The 19,465-nt window shown below is 40.5% G+C and overlaps 1 protein-coding gene across 4 annotated transcripts in view; it reads left to right on the top strand.

The window, feature by feature from the left end:
* Positions 1–19,465, top strand: part of MTUS1 (microtubule associated scaffold protein 1) — a 173,349-nt gene that overhangs the window by 21,201 nt on the left and 132,683 nt on the right. For 2 of the 4 annotated variants that reach the window (XM_019481292.2, XM_059721793.1), the window contains exon 1: positions 3,163–3,510. The exons of the other annotated variants lie outside the window; for them this stretch is intronic. The gene's annotated coding sequence lies outside the window, so the exon portion shown is untranslated. Of the gene's footprint in view, positions 1–3,162; positions 3,511–19,465 lie in introns of those variants that run through there. 4 annotated transcript variants of the gene reach the window in all.

Genomic DNA, 19,465 nt, shown 5'->3' with positions numbered 1-19,465 from the left:
TGTTAGTGCTAGCTTCAGTTTGAAGCTAGCACTTAAAAGGCTGGTGAACAGGGGCTGGACTAGGAGTTAAAGCTGTGAATTGCCACTACAGGGCTGGTGAGCCAGGATAAGCTTCTATCCCTCCTCTAGGTGGGGGTGTTGGAGAGATGGGTTGTGGTGGCATGAACATGAAGCAGGTAGGTAGAGAATTAAGGGGATGCAGTGGATAATAAAATGGGAGGTGGAAAGGAAATGAGGACAAGGGATGGGTGGCAAAATGAAGCAAGTCAGCCACTGAAGGATAAAATTAGTAGTAGCAAAACAACAACAAAAAATAAATTTAAAAAGAAACAAAGAGAAAATAAATTAAAGGAGGTGTTACATTAATAAATAAATAAATGACTAAATAATGAATAAATTGGGATTGAGGTCTGGGGCTTGCTAGCTGTGCTTCCTGCGGTAGCTGGAGGTTGGATTACTGAGGGAAAGTACTTTCTGAGAGAGCTGCTGTCCCTGCCCTGGGAAGGAGCTCTCAGTTCATGCGGACCTAATCTGACCCCCTACCTTTTTACCCCTCCACTCCTCCTTGACTCCACTCCCAGATCCATCCTTGCCCTGTGACAAGGCTAGCTGGCTTATATTCTGGCATGCAGGCTGTTTGCATGGGGTTGCATCCCTAGGGGTGGGAAGGCCACACCTCTGGGGGTGGGAGTGAAAGTTGGTTTTGTGCCAGAACCACCCTCTGGACAGCAGAGTTCAGGGGGTGGAAAGTTTGTTCCCACAGATTGGGAGAGGAGCCTGATCCAGGGGTGTTATAGGGCTGAGACGCGGGTGGCTTATATTTGTGGAGTGGCCACACATTAATGGAATGTGAGCTGGAGAACACGAAACAGAAATAAACCTGCCCTGTAGTGGTGCAACTTTAAGCAGCCTAAAGTATGCTTAAAACTAATTTCAGGTGTTAATGTGTGGATACTTCAGAGGTTAAGAACTCCAGGAGCCACCTAAGATGCAGGACCTTGTTACACATTCATTTAACTTGTACTGTGGATCTCTCTAGAGTCAAAAGTTTGTGTCAGTTGCCTGTCCCATAACACAAATTTGAAATGTCAAGCTCTTGTCAACAATTATGGGGGAGTATAAATGTTTATGTTCTTATAGGCTGAAGCTTGTCTCACACTCACTGATCTGGAGGAAACGAACAAATTCCTAAAACGGAGCTTTGCATGTCTGTCTGAGAAAGGGTCCTTATGGTAATATTTAAAGCTTTGTTGTACCTTTTACTTCTATAGAGTTACGTGTTTATTTCTTTAACTTAGAGTTACTTTATAATAGTCTTTTGCTTTAGTTTGTATCTGTCCAGGGTCCATTTCAACTAGGTAAAATGATTCTTCGCAGTCTGTGCTCTTGGAGAGGAAGAAACTCAGAATTAGCACTAAAGAGGTCATTTAAATCCTGTTGATGGGGGCTTTGCAGATGGATTAGATGACCTTCTACTTTACTATTTGACAACATGACTGTCTCAACTCTTGTAGGGTTTTCACTTAAGCTCAATTTTAACAAGAAGGTGGCAGGATTAAAATGCTACTTTTTTAGGAATGTTCAATTTCTTTGAATCTTAGTTGAAGGAAAATGTAGTCTGTCTACCATTTTTCCCCAGGTTCTATGTTAAGAGAAATGCTAGCCTGCTGCTTCTGTACCTGTAATCAAAGTAGTAATCTTTTGCAAAGGTTCAGTAGCCTAATGTCTTTAGCACTAAACAAACATGATGCAGAACCTGACCCGGAGCACCCAATTCCAGTCTCTTGATCCAAAAATAAGTGGATGAAATGCACAGGATTTGCCTGTGGGTGGAGGTGCAGGGTAGCAGTGGAATAATGACTTTTTGCCAAGAGGTGGTCTTAACATGGGTTCAAATAGACTGTGCATGTTGTATACAAAAGATTTAACTTTATTAGTAAATGTTAAGGAGGGAATTTAGAATGTCAAGGGGTGGGGGAAGGGAGCTGCCCACCCACCTCACAAACCTAGCCTGGCTTCCCCGCAATGCCCCAGCTGAGGTAGCTGCGTGGGGGGGGGGGGGGGGCCGTGAAGTGTGTGTGTGTGTGGGGGGGGGGGGGGGGGGGCTCCCTGCCCAAGCTTTTTGACAGGGAAAACTATCTTGGCTTTGCTGAGGGCAGGGCTGGGGAAAGGTGGTTTGGCAGCCTCCTTGGAGGCTGCTGGAACACCCCTGCTTGCTGGCCAGGGTTGGCTTAAACCCTCCCCACCTTGAATGCCTGTTGGGTTAAGTGGCACTCTAACTCATACTTCCCCTTTCCCACTCCCTCTCCTCCCTCACCCCCATGGGTAACCTGGAGATGAACTAGAATTAAATTCCTCTTGCATCACAGGCTTTTCTTGTGAAATTGAAAGGTAAGTTGGGTGCAGGATACAATTTTCCTCTCAGAGCTTTGGAATATGTTTAGAACCGATGAAATCTTGTGCACTATGTCAACTGCTGCCACAAACTGAAAGGGGACATTAAACACACTATCCAAATCTGAGCTGATGATAGTCCACAGCTGAAGTTACTACAAACGCATTCCCTGAACACTTTGGTTCCCATGAGGACTTTATTTTAAGTTGAAAGCCAGGTTTTTAAAGTATAAGTGCAATTAAAAACATTTTGTAAGCCTTTCCTTAGATGTTATTCTGCCTTTTTTTCTTGTTGCTAACTTAACTGGCAGAATACCAGTAGTTCACTAACTCAAATTCAAGCTTTTGACTGTATGTTACATCTTCGGATGCATTAGTCCAATAGCTGTATGAAAATCTTAGCTTGACTTCTCCTTCTTTCCTATTTACCTTCAATCTTTGAAAGTTTTCCTTAAGTTAAGCACCTATTTTCTTTTTTTTAAGTCTCTTTATGCCTCTCTCTTTCTGCTGAAGTCTGACAAATAATCATGATACTTCTATAAATTTAAGGCTATAGAAGTATTTTTATTTGTCACTGGATTTCCTGGTTTCCTTATATCAGGACTGATCAAGTTCACATACAGTCACTAGGCAACAGACAAATGCTAATTTAGTGTAGCAAGTCCCTCCTCTTGTATTGGATACTGCTAAACTAACCAATTGCTGACTTTGCTGACTCTCTGCTTCTGCTGTAAATAAGCTTAGGAGCTTTAAGTATTGCGGAAGACATCTGCGTGCAAATATTCTTTCTTAAGTTGTGAAGTACTTGGCAAAAACCCTTCCCTGCAATGCACTGTTGGCAAGTAGCTAGCTGATGATGCACTCTTGGCAGACAGTCCAAGGAAAATTCTTTAGTTAAAAAAAAAAAAAAAAAAAGAAGTCACTAAGCTAAGCCCTGTTACTGCTGCACGGCTGAGTTGATCTTTGAAAACAGAAGTCTCATGAGAGGGCTCTCTGTGCAGTCTGGCATTTGGATTTTTCCTACTCCTAGTGATGGCTTCTACTCAGTAGCACACATCAGCCTAGAGCTTTTGGCAAATAACCTAACCTGAGCACAGTTTTCCTCTTAAGTCTGTGGTAAGTAACTTAAGTCTCTTCTGATGCCTGTGGTAAGTAACTTGTGGGTTTTTTTTCCCTATTTCTTTTAGTCTGGGAGTCATGTTGTATTATAAAAGTTATGAGCAATTTTTCAAACTTAAATGTAGAACTTCAGGCGGTTTGGATTAGAAAACCGAAGTAATAATAACTATTGCTGCTTATCTTAGCAGGGAATAAGATTACACTGCCTGCCTGAATATAGCACAAAGTAAATGCATCATGAACAAATGAAAACAACCATATTCATTGTTTTCACAAGAAAAGCAAGTCACCAACTTCTATCTAGCATTGTCATTTAATGCTACAATGAATTTAAAATACTGAAAAACTTCAAGATGAACAGTTAAAATTTTGGTTGTTAATAATTTTAAGCATGTTTACTAAACTATGCTGTACTAGGGACAATAATACTAAAGTAACTAGAAGCAGCTAGCCACATACTGCTGATGTCTACTGTCCTGGAAAGCTGAGCTTTTTGGCACAAACTAATAAAATATATCCTTTTCTAAGTCTTGGGAAGAACTGTTAAACTGCAGAGTTTTGTTTTGTTTTTTAAATGGAGTATAATCTCCAGTTTAAATGTGGTCAATCTCAATATTTCTGAGAGACTGCTCGCACTGAATTAAAATACTCAGTCCCAAGGAAAGTATTTAATACTCTTGGTATTTGTTGCAGTCATGGGGTAGGATCCACTCCTAAGAGTTTGTACAGTGCCTAGCACAAAAGTCTGTTCCTAGTGAAAATAATATTTACAGTTTTGGTATAAAGGAGCTGGAATGTATAAAACTGCAGAAGTCTTTAACCCTAGCATGTTTTGCTACTGATCCAGCATTTGGTCAAGGTTTGGGGAATACTGGCTCACTGACTGAAGTGCACTTTGGATAAGTCTGGAAATGCCAAGAAAAACAATTGGAAAAAGTTACAAGAATCAATAATACCATCTAATTGAGGGTGTGTATTTGTCACTTGCTGCTAGAGTTCATAGTGCCTACCGGAACTAGATTAAAGTACAGGCAGTAATTTAAAAAAAAAATCCCTATGTCTCGAAGTGACCATTTTAAAATCTCACCTTTTTACTTTTAAAAAGTGATTTTTCTTATCTAAATAGGGTAAAGTGTTAGACTAGGTTAGAGGTAAAATGATGTCTGAAAACTCTGATAATCTGAAACAGTACCTAAAAGATATCAACTGCCCCATGCATTTGAATAGTGTAAACTCCAAGACTTGTTGCTCTGGGGGCTCTGCCAATGCTACCTTAAGAAGGTGGCAGAGAAATGCCAAGGGAAAAGCCCATAGAAACAGTTACCCCAGCAGCAAGGCAATTAAGCCCTCCATGTTCTGCATTGTTGGACTTTTTATAGTGGGGTGTGGAGAAAGGACACTTCTTAAAAAAGAAAGTGAGAGCAAAGTGATTTCATGCTGTTGCCTGCACTTCTGTAAGAAGTGGGGTCCACTGGTCTCAGGTGGAGGGTTAACAATAAGACCAGTGTCATGCGACTGGGAATCAGACTTCTTTATCTGGCTTTGGTGTAAAAGTTTTGGGGTGTGATTTATTTGGGCAGCATCCAGTAATATTTCTTTTCTCCAAGAGACTAGAAAAGGATCAGATTCTCTCAACTTTTTAATGTCAAGGGTAATTAACCATAGTAGATTTTGTAATAGTGCTTAAACCCCTACAAAGGATTCACCAAGGGCAAGTCATGTCTGACAAACCTGATTGCCTTCTACAACAAGATGACTGGCTGTGTGGATGCAGAGAGCATATACTGGATGTGATATACCTTGATTTAGCAAGGCTTTTAATCCAACCTCCCACAAGGTTCTTTCAAACAAGCTAAGGAAGTATGGGTTGGATGAATGGACTATAAGGTGCATAGAACACTAGATAATCGGTCTTAGATGGTAGTAATCAATGGCTTGATGTTTAGTCGGCAGCTGGTATCAAGTGGAGTGCCTGCCCCAGGGGATTGATCCTGTGGTCATCTTTGTTCAATATCTTCATCAACAACCTGGAAGATGGGATGGGGAGCACCCTTAGCAAGTTTGCAGATGATGCCAAGCTGGGGGGAGTAGTAGATATGCTGGAGGGTAGGGATAGGATTCAGAGACCTTAACATATTGGAGGATTGGATGAAAAGAAATTTCATGAGGTTCAATAAGGACAAGTGTGAAGTCCTGCATTTAGGATGGAGTAATCCCATGCACTGGTACAGGCTAGGGAGTAGAAATTAAGTGGCTAGGCAGAAAAGGACCTGGGGATCACAGGGGGTAATGAGCTGAATATGAACCCTTGTTGCAAAGAAGGCTAATGGCATATTGGGCTGCATTAGTAAGAGTGTTGCCAGCAGATTGAGGGAAGTGATTATTCTCTTCTATTTGACACTGGTAAGGCTACATCTGGGGTACAGTGTCCAGTTTTAGCCCCCCCCCAGTACAGAATGGACATGGACAGATTAGAGTGTCAAGCAGAGGGCAGTGAAAATGGTTAAAGGGCTGGGGCACATGACTTTTGAGGAGAGGCTGAGGGAACTGAGCTTATTCAGTCTGGAGAAGAGAGAAGTGATGGGGGATTTAGTAACACCCTTCAACTACCTGAAGGGTGGCTCCAAAGAGGATGGAGCTAGACTGTTCTCAGTAGTGGCAGATGACAGGATGAGGATCAATGGTCTCAAGTTGCAGCAAGGGAAGTTTTTAGATTAGGTATTAGGAAGAACTCTTTCACTAGGATGGTAGGAATGTAGTGGAACAGGTTATCCAGAGAGGTTGTGAAATCTCTGTCCTTGGAAGTTTTTAAGACCTAGCTAGACAGTCTTGACTGGGATGATGTAGCTGGGGTTGGTTCTGCTTTGAGCAGAAAGTTGGATTAGATGACCTCCTGGGGTCCCCTCCAACTGTAACTTTCTATGATTTTATGAAAGATTACAGCCTAGTTGATATATCATTGGCAATTTATAAGATCAGCCTTCTGATGTGCATTGACTGTTTTAAGGTATAATTTAAAAATGTGGATCTTTAAGCTGGTTCCCCTTGTTCAGCTGTCTAAGTTATTGGTGAAGACTTAGTTGGATTTGTGGCAACATAACTTGTGAGCCTTGGTAACAAACTAGAGCCCTTCCAACCCACTAGTTAGTTTGAAAATATTATGGTTTGTTTCTCTTAAAAGAAATGGCCTGCAAGACCATCATTTTACATGTAATAAAATAGGGTTGCATCAGTTTTTATTTCTGTCAACACAATAGGGACAGGAGGTAGTTTCTTTGCTCACAGTTGTAAATAACTTTTTAAAGCAAGGTCTTTACTAAATAAATACATTTGTTGGGGTGGTGGCTCTTCATTTTTACTGTTTCTTTTGTTTCTCTTAAATGAAGGGCAGCAGTTAGGTCAGTGTGCTTCAATAATAAGGTTTTGTTCAGCATTATAGCACTGTGCAAGCTTATTCAACAAGCTAATTGACAAATAACCACAAATTTAGTATGTCACTGACCAGCATCCTGTCCCAAACAGTTATTCAAGTAAAAAGCAACAAAATATAATAGAACAGTGTTGCCTGGGTAGGTGCTCAAGAGCGGGATGCTGGAAAATACTAAAATAGATGGCTAGGAAAAGATTCTACTGGTGTTGGAACCTCAGGGGAGCGCAGGCTGTCATTGGGATGAGTTCTTGGATGTGGGAGGAGGAATCCTTGAGCCAAGTGGCTGCAAGAATGCTGAGGACCTGTGCTAATAGTAGGTCTTCATCTCTTGCTGATGTTACAGCTTTCTCCTCTAGCTCCTGCTGCTACTTAGTTGCTTGTTCACAGTTCTGATCCAGCAGGAAAAGAGGTATACCAATAGCTTCTAGGAGCCAAGAGATGCAGCTGCAGACAAATGCTTGCAGCTAAATGGACTCTGACATCTAGCAGTGATGTGGGAATACATAATAGGACTGCCAAATCCTCATATGATATGCAAGATGTGACAGTTGGCAGCTGTGTGTCAGTTTGGAAGGGTGCTGGAGTCCCTCCTGAAGAACACTATTTTCTTCTCACCCTAGTCCCATATAATCTGAGTTTACTGACTTTCTGGGCATGGCACAAAGTAAGCATGTTAGTTTAGGGTCTTGTGGGGAGTTAGTGCCCTTTTCAGTGTTGCGTAGCTGCTGCTAGTGGTGCTCTTAATCATGCACACCTTTTTTACTTTAAGCGTCCTTCTACATATATCAGTATTTAATAATTGTTCCCTGCATAACAGCAGAGCTGAGAGACATTTGAGTCAAATTCAACTCGGTTTTCTTTTTAAAAAAAGATGCAACTTGAAATATTTCTATTCAGTCCTTAATATATTCCAGTGGAAACTTCCCTTGATTGTAACTAATAACAGGTTTGTATTGGCCCATGAGAACCTGGATGCTAATATATCTATTCCTGTGTTTATTGCCTGGACTGCTAAAGAAATGTAGAGTCTATTAACTTGCCATGTGGACTGGTGCTTGTGAACTAGTTTACTTTTGGGGTGGGGGAGAATCAAAGGTGTTACTTCACAAGTAAACTTTTATTTTTATTTATTTATTTAGGTTTTTATTAATTTAATAAATTTAAAAAAATTATAAATTTTAAAAAATAAATTAATTAAATTATTTTTAAATTTAAATAATCTTCTTGTTTTACCCTAAAGCAAGGTACCTGCACACATCATGCAGGTGAAGGTGCTAATGCTTTAGTGTATCATTTTCAGGTCGCATACAAGCTGTCTTTTTCAATTGCAGCCTCAGAGCATGCAGCCGCATTGTTTGTTTCGCAGCATCAGAATGGCTTCTAAGACTAGTATTTATAAAAATGAATTATTCATGCATCTTAAGGTTGTGTTGGTTCATAAATAACTTATGCAGTTTGTACTTGTCAAACACTTTAAAGCCGAACATTTTGTAGTGGCAGAGTAGTCTTGGCACTAGTACATTATTATGAGAACTTTCTAAACCTCTTGGGTTTTTTGAAGAAAACTTAGTTATTGTTTTAAGAATTGAGGCTATAGCAACCATTCTTGAGCAACATCTGATCAATATGAACACTTGATCAGTCAATTTACTCTACACAGTGGATCAAATGTATTTTGATGTGGTATTCTAGAGAGAAACTTATTAAAAGTGTTTTTTTTTACTTTCAAACTTTTGGAAAAAGTTGATGTATGTGCAGTGTACTGAACAAATATACCAGTACTTGTGTATAAATACATGTAAACTAAGCAAATACCAAGGTGAGCCCTCTGTTCCTTTTATATGCGAAAAGAGAACAGTGCACAGCAAGTCCTGTTTAGCAGGCCTGCCCATCGTTACAACATCCAAGCAGGTGCTATATCTTGGTCACTTACAGACATGTGGGGAGGTTGGATTGAGTTTAAAAATGGTGACCCGATATAAGTTAAGTTGGGAGGGGGGAGCAAGCAGGGTCCATGTGAGTGTTGCTAGGGTCTGGGAGGCTTTGATTGATACAGGGGTTTGCAGGGTTTAAGACCAGGGACTTCCCCATGCCCAGAGACCAGGGGCTATTTTTAGCCCACCCAAGTGCAGATGAACACTGTCTTCCTCCCCCCCCCACACACACACCCCATGGTTGGCCATTTTTAGACTAATCTAGCTGTCCTGAACTTTTGTACAGTTCATACTTAGATTGACCTAACTAATGTAAGGTCCACACTTGGGCAAACTAAGTTAGACGGGGTGGCCTTTTTTTAACCCGATCTAATTTCCCCAAATGTCTGTACGCAGCCCTTATCTAACCAGTTTCATGTATGATAACTGAACATGATGATCCCGTGAAGGAATAGCAATGTATAGTCTGCTTTTTCTAAGGAGTTGAAAAAAGCAATGACTACTGAAAAGATCTGGTTTTAGTAGAGATTTTTCTGGTTTATACTGAACTAGATGTTCTAACTCGGTAGAATGTGAAAATGTTACTCTGTATTCAAGTTAGCATCTTACTGTGTGGTCTGTGGTAAGCTTTTAATGTTTGTAATCTATGGTTAGAGATGATTCAGTAAAACTAGGTTTGTTTCTAAAACGATTCTTCTGTGTTTCTCCTATTCCCCAATACTGGCTTCAGTTTGCTAAAATAGGCTGCTGTTCATATACTGCCATAACTATGACACTGTAAGCTACATGCTGTGTGAAATGATGTTTGTAGTATTAAAGCTTTATGCCAACTCATTTCAAAGCTTCCCAAATATCAGAGGCTTTCTCTATCTTCCCAAGTGTTTGGGTTTCAGCACCTCTGTAACTTGTGTATAGCTAGAACACAGACATGAATGGAGATATTGTATGCTTAGGCACAAGAGTGCTATGTGGAGGGGTGCAAACCAGACACCATATGTAAGCTAATAGTTTGCTCTCCACTTCTACCTTTTGTTTATCAGCAGATATGTAAAGTTGCATAGGAATATGGGCTTGAGTGGGGTGGGTAGTGCCTTGCTTATTAGACTGAAACAAGAATGAGTAAGGTAATTGTATCGGTGTTTGAGATCAAACTTAATGTGTGGGGAACATAAAATTTTTAAGAACTTATGGAAGAGATGCTTCTGATATGTGCGTACTTTGCTGACGGATAGCAAAGCCCTTGCACACTTAGAGCAGGGAATTGCAAACATTTAGGTGAACCAATAAAAATGCTGCCAAGGATACTTCGGTAGAGCCAGGAAAAACTTGCATGCAAGGAACAAAAACGTGTCCTAACAATTATAGCAAAGTTGAGTAACTCCCAATTTGTGGTATATAAAAATGTCACTCGGCAGTTATATATACAGGAACCCTTTCAGCATGTGTGTGGAAGAGCAGTTGGAGAATTTTAATAGTGCATACTGAAAAGTGTTGTTTCTTGCCCTTGCACTGTATCAGAGTCTCCTTCACAGTAACAAGTACAGAAATGGCTAGAACCAGGTACCTCTCTCTGGTCTCTTTCAGCATATTGACTTGACCAGAAATTTGTCAATTTTAAAGGTCCAATTGTTTGAGCTTTCTTGGATTTGAAACACATGCAACACATTCTACCTGGCAAATCCAGTTTTCTGTTGTCCAAATGGTTAATGTCCTGGTTATGTAGTGTTTGTAGCAAACTTAAAGGTATCTTCTATTTGGCTACCAAGAATTTTTTTGCACTGGGGAAGCAGGAGTGACTTTTTTCACTTCGGGTGTTAGTTAGGTGGTTGAGCTCTTGATATGAGTCTCCTCAGTTTCTACTTGTGAGGAAGCAGAGGATCAACACTAAGCTAATTTCTTAGATATAAAATAAATTGGTGTATACATTGAATAAATAGGACATTATCTCTGGAATGGTCCACTCCCTCATGGAAAACAGAACTGCATTGCATCACCAACAAGGAAAAAGATCTAAACAGACCAATCGGCTGATATGCTCTGGAAGCAGAGGGACGAGATAGATCAAGGGTTCTTTAAGTGGCTAACAGAAATAGTTCTCCTTTAATCTAGATTCCTTTTGTGACTGATCCAATATGAAATTAAAAGCTGTTCTATTGGCACTGGTGGAGGTCACATTTTTTACTTGTTTGGAAGTCCTTAAATTGTACATTACCTTTTTTACATCCTAAACGCAAAGGTGGCCAGGATGGTAATTCAGGTGATGTTCTAGCCCATATATTTATGTTGCCTTAAGGCATCTGTCTTCCTGCCTTGGAGCCTCAATCTTCTAGGATATTACTATTAGTTGAGACCAATCCAGACTCCAAGTTACTCTGGTCTATACCAGAGTATCTTCCAGAGTTGGCAAACTGTAGCTGTAATGTAGGAAACCTTCAGTTGATGGTACTTACATACCAAATTATCCAAAACTCATTAACAGGAAAAGAAATGAGTCTTCTTTGTTTTCTTACTGAAGACTGGCATCCTACATGGCATCCTTATGAGTTCAAGTGCAGTTTTCAGCTCAGTGTTCTGTAAACTGACCTTTCAAAGGCAAGTCCGTTGCTATTCCCTAATTTGCCTAGTTTCTAAGGCAGACTTGGAATAGTATTTGGCTTTTCCACACATGTTATGATTGAAGTTTAAAAAAAAAAAAAAAAAAAAAGTTAAAGAATGATGGTCTAGCCAGCAATACTTTTAGTCCCCATCAACACTGTCCTAAATCCAATGCCCATTTAATGGAATTTTCCTGTTGTATAGCTGCAAAACTTTGTAACAGACTTGCAAAATATTTCCCAAAAGCAAGGGGGGGAGGGGTCCTGACCCCATGCTGTTCCAAAAAAAATTAATTCCATCTAATTTCCTTCCCCCTCCCCACCTTGCTCTCCTAGGTCTTTAAACGGCATAGAAATGGTGGTATACTTCTTGAACACTAACATGATTTTTCTTCCTAGGAAGTAATACAAAGGAGAATAGAAGCATTTTATTCATTTTTGCAATCGCCCAATTTTTTCCTGGTAAAACTTCTAATTTCTTGAGCCAGGATATTGCCAGCCAGTCTTGTTAATCAGGCTTGGAATAAGATTTCCAAATAACTACTGCATTGCTGCTAGCAAGTTGGCTGATGCAGTAATTAATACTATACATGTGCCCAATGCCTGCTCCTATGCATTCTAATTGGAACCCATCAAAGCAGACTATTTAATCTTGATTGTTCTAACTGGAATGCTCCAGCAGCCTCGGGGTCATGTGTATTCAGTGTCCCCATATTTCAAAATGGTGGGGGCACTTAAACAGAGCACCACTTTGAAGTGCGGGATGTTGAATACATGAGACGCCCTGAGTGTTTTAATTAGAGCAGCTCCCAAGAGTTTCTGTAACTAAAACACTCTGCCCCCGCCACGGAGCATGTGTAAAGCTCCCTGTCTGATACTGGATGCTGGATGAAAGCTAACTGAGTTAATGCAGAAAAGAATTCTGCTAGCCTGGGGGAGGCAAACAAAAGAAATGATAGAACTGTTCCCTGTTAATTGAGTTGGCAACTTGGATGGGTGAGGTCAGTTGCATTAGACTTTGGTTATTCTAGACTGCTGCTTATGCATGGCAAGGACATTGTTTTTTAACATTTGGTCTTTCTGTAGCTATCCAAATATCTGATGTCAGCTTTTACAATAATTCATTCTTGAAGTTCACTGTGAAAACTTTAGAGACTGCATAACGTGGCTGCTTGGTTCAAGTGGCCCATCATCTGGGGAACACTTGACACTTACATATGCAACCTGTACTGGTTCGTAACGTCTTCAGTTCAAGTTGAAACTGAAACACTAACTTTTGGCCTTCAGGCATGCTATAAATGTAGCCACTCTGAGGTGTGTGGTGGTTTTTTGTTTTGTTTTTTTTTATATAAAGCAGGTGAATGAGGATAGAGGTGTGTGTAAGAAGCTTTTGAGACATCTGACTAAATGGGGCAAGAATTACTGGAAGGTTTTAAACCTGAATGTAACATTCTGTATGGCTTTATAGTACATGAAGCTTATACGTCTGACCTGAGTAGTTGCGTAAACTGGAAGAATAAAAATGTAAAATGCAATAAACAATACTTTTGATGTATACCTTAAGCAGTGACATCCTCCCAGTTTGCCTGTTTTTAGTTGTTCTGTCAAGCTGTGGGTAAAGAGTGCACCACAGGATTGCAGTTCTTCTACTTTGTTTTACTGTACCGCTTTCCTTTTGAGCTCAAGGGAACCACATCCAGCCTTCCAGGGATCAACTCTTACTCTGTTAGCTGAACTTCTGGGACAATTCCAAGTCATGTGGGTAAGGCAAACATCCTGGCAGAAAGTGGGATGGTCTGTGCCAAACTTGCATATTCTTAAGGGTCTAATGGAATTATAAGCCTTTAAAGTTTTTGGAGGAAGGTTGTCAGCTTTCAGTTAACTAGCAGCAAAGAGTATCTATTCCAGTGGTTCTCAACCTTTTTACATTTGAGGCACCCTTTGGAAAATGCTAGCTCCTACTTTTCACTCTTTTGACTATAGAAAAATAGAGCAATTTTTCTGTTGCAAAAAACTTGGAAGTCCACGGTTGTGGTCTTTCTATGTGAAATCACTGGGATTATATTTGTGAACCATGTTTGCTCACCTAACAGGCAACCACAATGTTAACACTATACATGTGCTTAGTGATAGGGGGGGCACTTTAATTGGTGGTTTCCAGACAGCTGCTCTAATTTAAAACTGTTCACTGTCACATGTATTAAGCCCCTACACATTTTGAGTGCCTACAGGATGCTTTATCTAAAGCTCATTTGAGGTTTAGATCAGTGGTTCTCAACCTCTTTTTTTTTTTTTTTCCTTCCTTTTTTTCCTGACCTAGTGCCCCTCACTCCCAGTCCCACAGGGTGTGGGTGTGTGTGGGGCATGGGGGGGCCCCAAGCAGCCCCTTGTAAGCTGAATCTCTGCCAGCCTGCAGGAGAAAAGCCATGGTTTCCCTCTTTTAATCCATTTTTAAAGTTTGTGTGCAACCCTTTCATATATTCTTGCGACCCACTTTTGGGTCATAACCTACAGGTTGAGAAATGCTGGTTTAGATAGTGTCCCTGCAGCCTATTTAAAATGTGTGGGATTTAATACACATAATGGTCAGGTGATGCTGGAGCATTCTAATAAGAACGCAGAGCAGACTTGATTCATCGAGTGTGCTCTTACATCTTTTAAGTATAACATGAATGAACATGCGTATAGGCAGCCTGTCACCTTGGGAGAATTTCACAACACCCTGGTTGAGAATCACTGATCTACGGCAGTAGCTGGCTTAATAGTACTGTTGAACAAGTGAGGATTCTTCCTTAGCACAGCTCTATAAAGCCTTAAACTTAAATATTTAACTTTAAATATTTCTTTTTACTTAGGTAGGTCATCAGTGTTTTTTCTTTGCTGAACTTAATGCATTAATCGTCTTCCTTGATTTTTTTGTTTGTTTGTTTGTTTGTTTGTTTTTTGTTTTGGTAGGGCTATCATGGACCTGTTCATGTTTGGAGCCTACTGTTGTGTTTTGGTCATAAAACAATCAGTTCTGCAACACTTAAATCTTCTTCCCCCTGCATGCCCCCTTCTCCCACTTCCAAACATGAACAGCACGTTCTTGCATTGCTCAGGCTGCACAGTCTGGAACAATGGCTATGGACCACCCTGTTATCTCAAGGGTGTGTTAAGTATGAAGCCATAAAGATGAGAACATGAAATATCAGCTTTCTGACTGCTTCACTGCAGATTATATTAGACGGTTCTGCTTGCATGTCTGTCCCACAATCCCAAACAACCTACTTGGTCTAACTACCTTAATGCAGAAACATTAGGTTTTCACTAAAAGTAAACAATGTTGAATTTTAAAATTTCTAAAGGTTTAAAAATGAACAATGCAGATTTTAAATTCGTTTAAAAAAAGTAACCCCAAATCCACATTTTTCCATGATTAAATTGAAACACCACTAATATATAGATGTGTGTGTATATATAGGCAAGTTTCATTTTAATCATGGAAAAATGTAGATTTGGGGTTATGTTGTTTTTAAACTGAAAACTGGGGATTTTTTTTTTTTTTTAAACGGAGAAAACCAGTATCCTTGATGATTACCCCAAAAATGTATAATTGTGTGGCTGGTTCTTATTACACCACTAACTGAAAGGTCATGCCCTATGGCTGGGAGCCCTGTCAGCTGATGGGGCTTCCAAGTGCAGGAGCCTGCTACTTGCTAGTGCATTTGAGGCCTGGGGTTCTGATCGCAGGCTCCCGTTGCTCTGACAGTAAGGCATGATGGAATCTCATGTTCAGTCCCATAATTGCATCTCCTGCCATGCACATGTAGCATGGCAAGAAGTGTGAGTATGGAGATTGTGCATCAAATCCCATGGTGCCTTTTCTTGCATGTCTGCCAGGGACCTAAAGGTCTTTTGTTGGCTTGCTATGATGATCTAGGGAAGCTGCAAGATACAAAATTTATTGGGTAACTTATCTTCCTTAGACTAAGCTGCATCTCTCCCAACTGTTTATTTGATCCAACAAAATTATTGCCAAAAACATTTCAGTTATTGCATTGTGTAATGAGCAGTTATAAAAAGGTAGGGAAAGTTGTCAGGGGTCTGTAGGTAGACTGTTTTGAAAATCAAAGCCAATACAAATGACAGTCTCTTTAAAGATGTTTTTGAACAGGACTTGTGTGTGGCTGCCTTGTCGGATCTAGTATGAGTCAGTTCTGCTTAATTTCATCCTATTTTTAATTATACCATTTCTTTGCAAAAGATGCAGTACAACAATTTTAATTCTACTTTATCTTGATAGCCTTCAAATATGAGAACTTCAGTTGCATATACCCTTAACTCGTACCTTTTTATCTAACTTTTTTTATAATAGAGGAATCCTCTAAAGCTTGGAAAATGAATTAAAACAACTTTATTCTTGTTTCTCTTATAATTCCATTTAGTTCTTAGAAAGGAGTGAAATAGCAAGTTGGAAAATTGTTATATCATTCTGTAAGGATGTTGGGAGACTATTCTGCATGCTTCAGACCAGGTACTTTACTGTGGTCACCCACTGTTCAGGCGAGTGTCCTGGTGGCCAGATTCCTAGTTTAATTTGAGTTTGGTCTCTTCACATAGTGCTTCCTGGAGCTGTTCGACTTATAAATCAAATACTGCTTGTAGCAGGGACTTGAACATTGGTTTTCTACATCCCAGGTCTGGGCCTTAAAAGCTAGACTAGATATTTTGGGGTGGAATAGCTCTGTCTCCTTCTGACAAGGAATCTTATCCTTATTTATCCTGGAATACTCTTGAAGATTTGTGAAAAAGTTCATTTCTAACAAATTGGTTAGACTAGGCCAAAAACATTGAGTGGGAGAATTCCTAATAGCTGTATTTTTAATATTGATGCATGTAGCTGCTTAGGTACTCGCACCTTTGTAAAACCTGCCACATAATTAAATATGTTTTTCAGGATGGCAAGTCATAAAATGATTGAAAAGTAGAGCTGGAAGGAGGCTCCAGAGGTAGTCTAGCCCAACCACCTACCTGAGGTGGGATCATCCCCATCCAAACCAAGTTATCATTTTTTAATAGGCAAATAACCTATTTAATACTTAGGGCAAGACTTAGCATTTTTCTGCTGCTGGGGGATATACTTCTGTGCAGGCCAACCACACTCGTACTTGTTGCTTCCAAATGCCATGATGAAGTTGCTTTGGGGGTTTCTCCATTGAGAACTGAAATCTAGGAAGCCTACATGAAGGGTGGCCCCCAGAGCAGCCTTCTTGTTGCAGTTCTGGGTTTGGTATATGTCTGTAGGCATGGCATACTTAGGAGCATATACAGTAGGGCTGTGTGAAGCTTTGGTCCCCGATTCCATTTGGCCTGATTTTCGGTGGCCGAATCTGAATTGAATCAGAGGACGCTTTAATCTCTCTGAATTGAATCGGAACCCTTCGAATCCATTTGGAAAGATTCAGACCTAGAGACAGCTTTAAATGTTTTTTTCTACATACCTCTAGGTGGCAGGGGCTCGTGAGTGCTGTGATGCTGGGGCACATGGAACATCCCACAGAAGCGCAGGGGGTTCCCCAGTGTGTTTGGCAGCAGACCTGGAAGTGGACCAGAAGCACTTTCTGTCCACTTCCGGGCCCACCAGGGAGTGTGCTGTGGGACCCCCCTGCGCCCCTCCTGGCTTGGTGTCTGGTGCCTCCTGGGTCTGGGGGCAGGCACCGGGGGTCCCCCCGCAACTGATCACTGAGCCGGTGGGGCATGGGAGGGGGCTGCCCCAACGTGCTCCTCTGCGGGCTCAGAAGTGGACTGGAAGTACTTCTGGTCCACTTTTGGGTTCGCTGTCGAGCATGTGGAGGATCCCCCTGCACTCCTGTGGGACGGTCCATGCACCCCAGCATCACCATGATCATGAGCCACGCCTGCTACCTCAAGGTACATAGAAAAAACGTTTAAAGCTGTATCTATGTCCAAATCGCTGATTCTCTGAATCGGTATCGAATCTTCAGATTCTGATTCACCCATGGGGACAGTGATCCAAATCGACTAATCGAATCACTGTCCCTGATTCGGGTCGAATCCGAGTTAGATATAGGGCCTGCTTCACACACCCCTAATATACAGCATTCTTCCTTTATTCTTTCCTCTCCCCTTAGTACCAGGGACTCCACATACATGTGCCCTTATAAGGATGTACAGTTGCAGCACATGCAACTGTATATACATTCTATGCTCTCAATCTAGTAAATGGCCTATGCCACTTAGCAAGCAGTCTCTGTTACAACCTGAGTGAAGTTTACATTGAGCTATTCAAAGGCCTGAAACTTGTCTTACATTACTGTGGTAAGTGAGACAGTCATCAATATTCTGCTCTCCAAGTTCAATAGATGGTATCAGTTTCATTCAGTGGGGCATTTGATCTCAACAAACTGATTAAACTGACTTCCATACTCTTTCAAATAGAACATAATATTTTTTTGTAATATTACTTTACTTTGGTCCTTTTTGATTTCACTAATCACCCAACTAAAAGTATTAATCTGTAGTATTGATCTGCAGCTTTCCTGTTTGCTAAAACTGGAATGGGAAATAATCAGTTGATAGACTTTGAAATGAGTCAGGTTTATACAGGACCATGATTCCTGATGCTGTCTTCAGCAAACAAAAGCTTTGAAGCTCAAACATAACTTACCTAGCAATAAAAGATCCCACTTGCTAATCATAGCCTCCTAAAATTGCTGATTCTTTTATTTAGGCTTCCCTGGAATAATAACAATTGTTAAACATATGAAGGCTGTTACCAGGAGTACTTTCCCCTATTAATACTCTATCCCAATGTAAGATATTTGAAAGGTGTTGAAACATGATAGTTATATAAATAGAGTGGCTTGAAATTTAAAATTAGAAAATCCTACTGGGTGAACTTCTTGCTAAATTGTATGCTGACTTGGAATTTAGGTACCAGATTTTAGGGTATTGGGATGGTGTCTGCCATGTGAATGAGCACACTAATAGATCAAAAATCTAAGTTGTCAGCTTGTTTCCAAAACTGGACCTGGGAGATAAGTGAGAGTAGGGGCACAGTGGTGGTTATTTGTTTGATTTCCGCCCCCCCCCCCCCCCCCAAATGCTTAGAGCTAGAACTTACAGGCCAAAAATTCATGCCTCTCTAATGACCTGTGCATGTTACTTGGTATTTTAGAGGTTGAATGCAGTTTAGCAACTGGTGCAATAAATTTAAAAAAAAAATAAACACACATTTTTACTTTTGGAAAGGGCTTTTTAATTTTTTATGGGCACATATAAATGGCTTTTGCAGCACTTCTTTTCCGTTTTTCCAACAGATGCCTGACACCTAAGGCCCTTTCCATGTGTTAAACTTATGCCATGATTTAAGATGTTAATTGTAGCATAAATAGCATGGGCATTTAAAGTGACAAAGCAGCCAGAGCACTCTTACACATGCTCTGGGGGTGGGAGGGGAGTGTGCTTTAATTAGAGTGCCTCTCAGTTGCTGGTGCAAGGGGAGTTCAGGGTTATGAGTAGTAGTAATGGCACAGTTGGGATCTGATCCTAGTAGTGCCTCTTGCCATGTATGTGTCATAGCAAGAGTTGGGATTAGGGATCAGATCCCACTGTGCCATTATATGAAAGCATCCAGGGGGTGGGGGGAGAGGGTGGAGCTAAATAAATTGAACTAAACAATTTTAAAGTTGTGTTCAGTAAGCAGAGTAAAGTAGCTTTAAACCAAATCATGATGTGTCAACACTTGAATAGTAATTATAGCTTTGAAACAAGTACACATACAGGCATATATGTACACTTCATAAGGCATAGTTTGAAGTGCAGTTTACTTCAATAACAAGCCCTGGCTATTCATGGCAGCTCCCTCTCTTTCCACCCCCCCCAAAAAAAAAAAAAAGAAAAAAAGAAAATAAACAAAACCTATATCTAAAAACCCTTTACTTCTGTGTAGAACTTTCTTTGGACTGTTATGACTGTAACACTCCAACCTT

This window comes from Alligator mississippiensis, chromosome 2 (genome assembly GCF_030867095.1).
Source record: "Alligator mississippiensis isolate rAllMis1 chromosome 2, rAllMis1, whole genome shotgun sequence".
Lineage (NCBI taxonomy): Eukaryota > Metazoa > Chordata > Crocodylia > Alligatoridae > Alligator > Alligator mississippiensis.
This window is presented reverse-complemented; position numbering and strand designations above follow the sequence as displayed.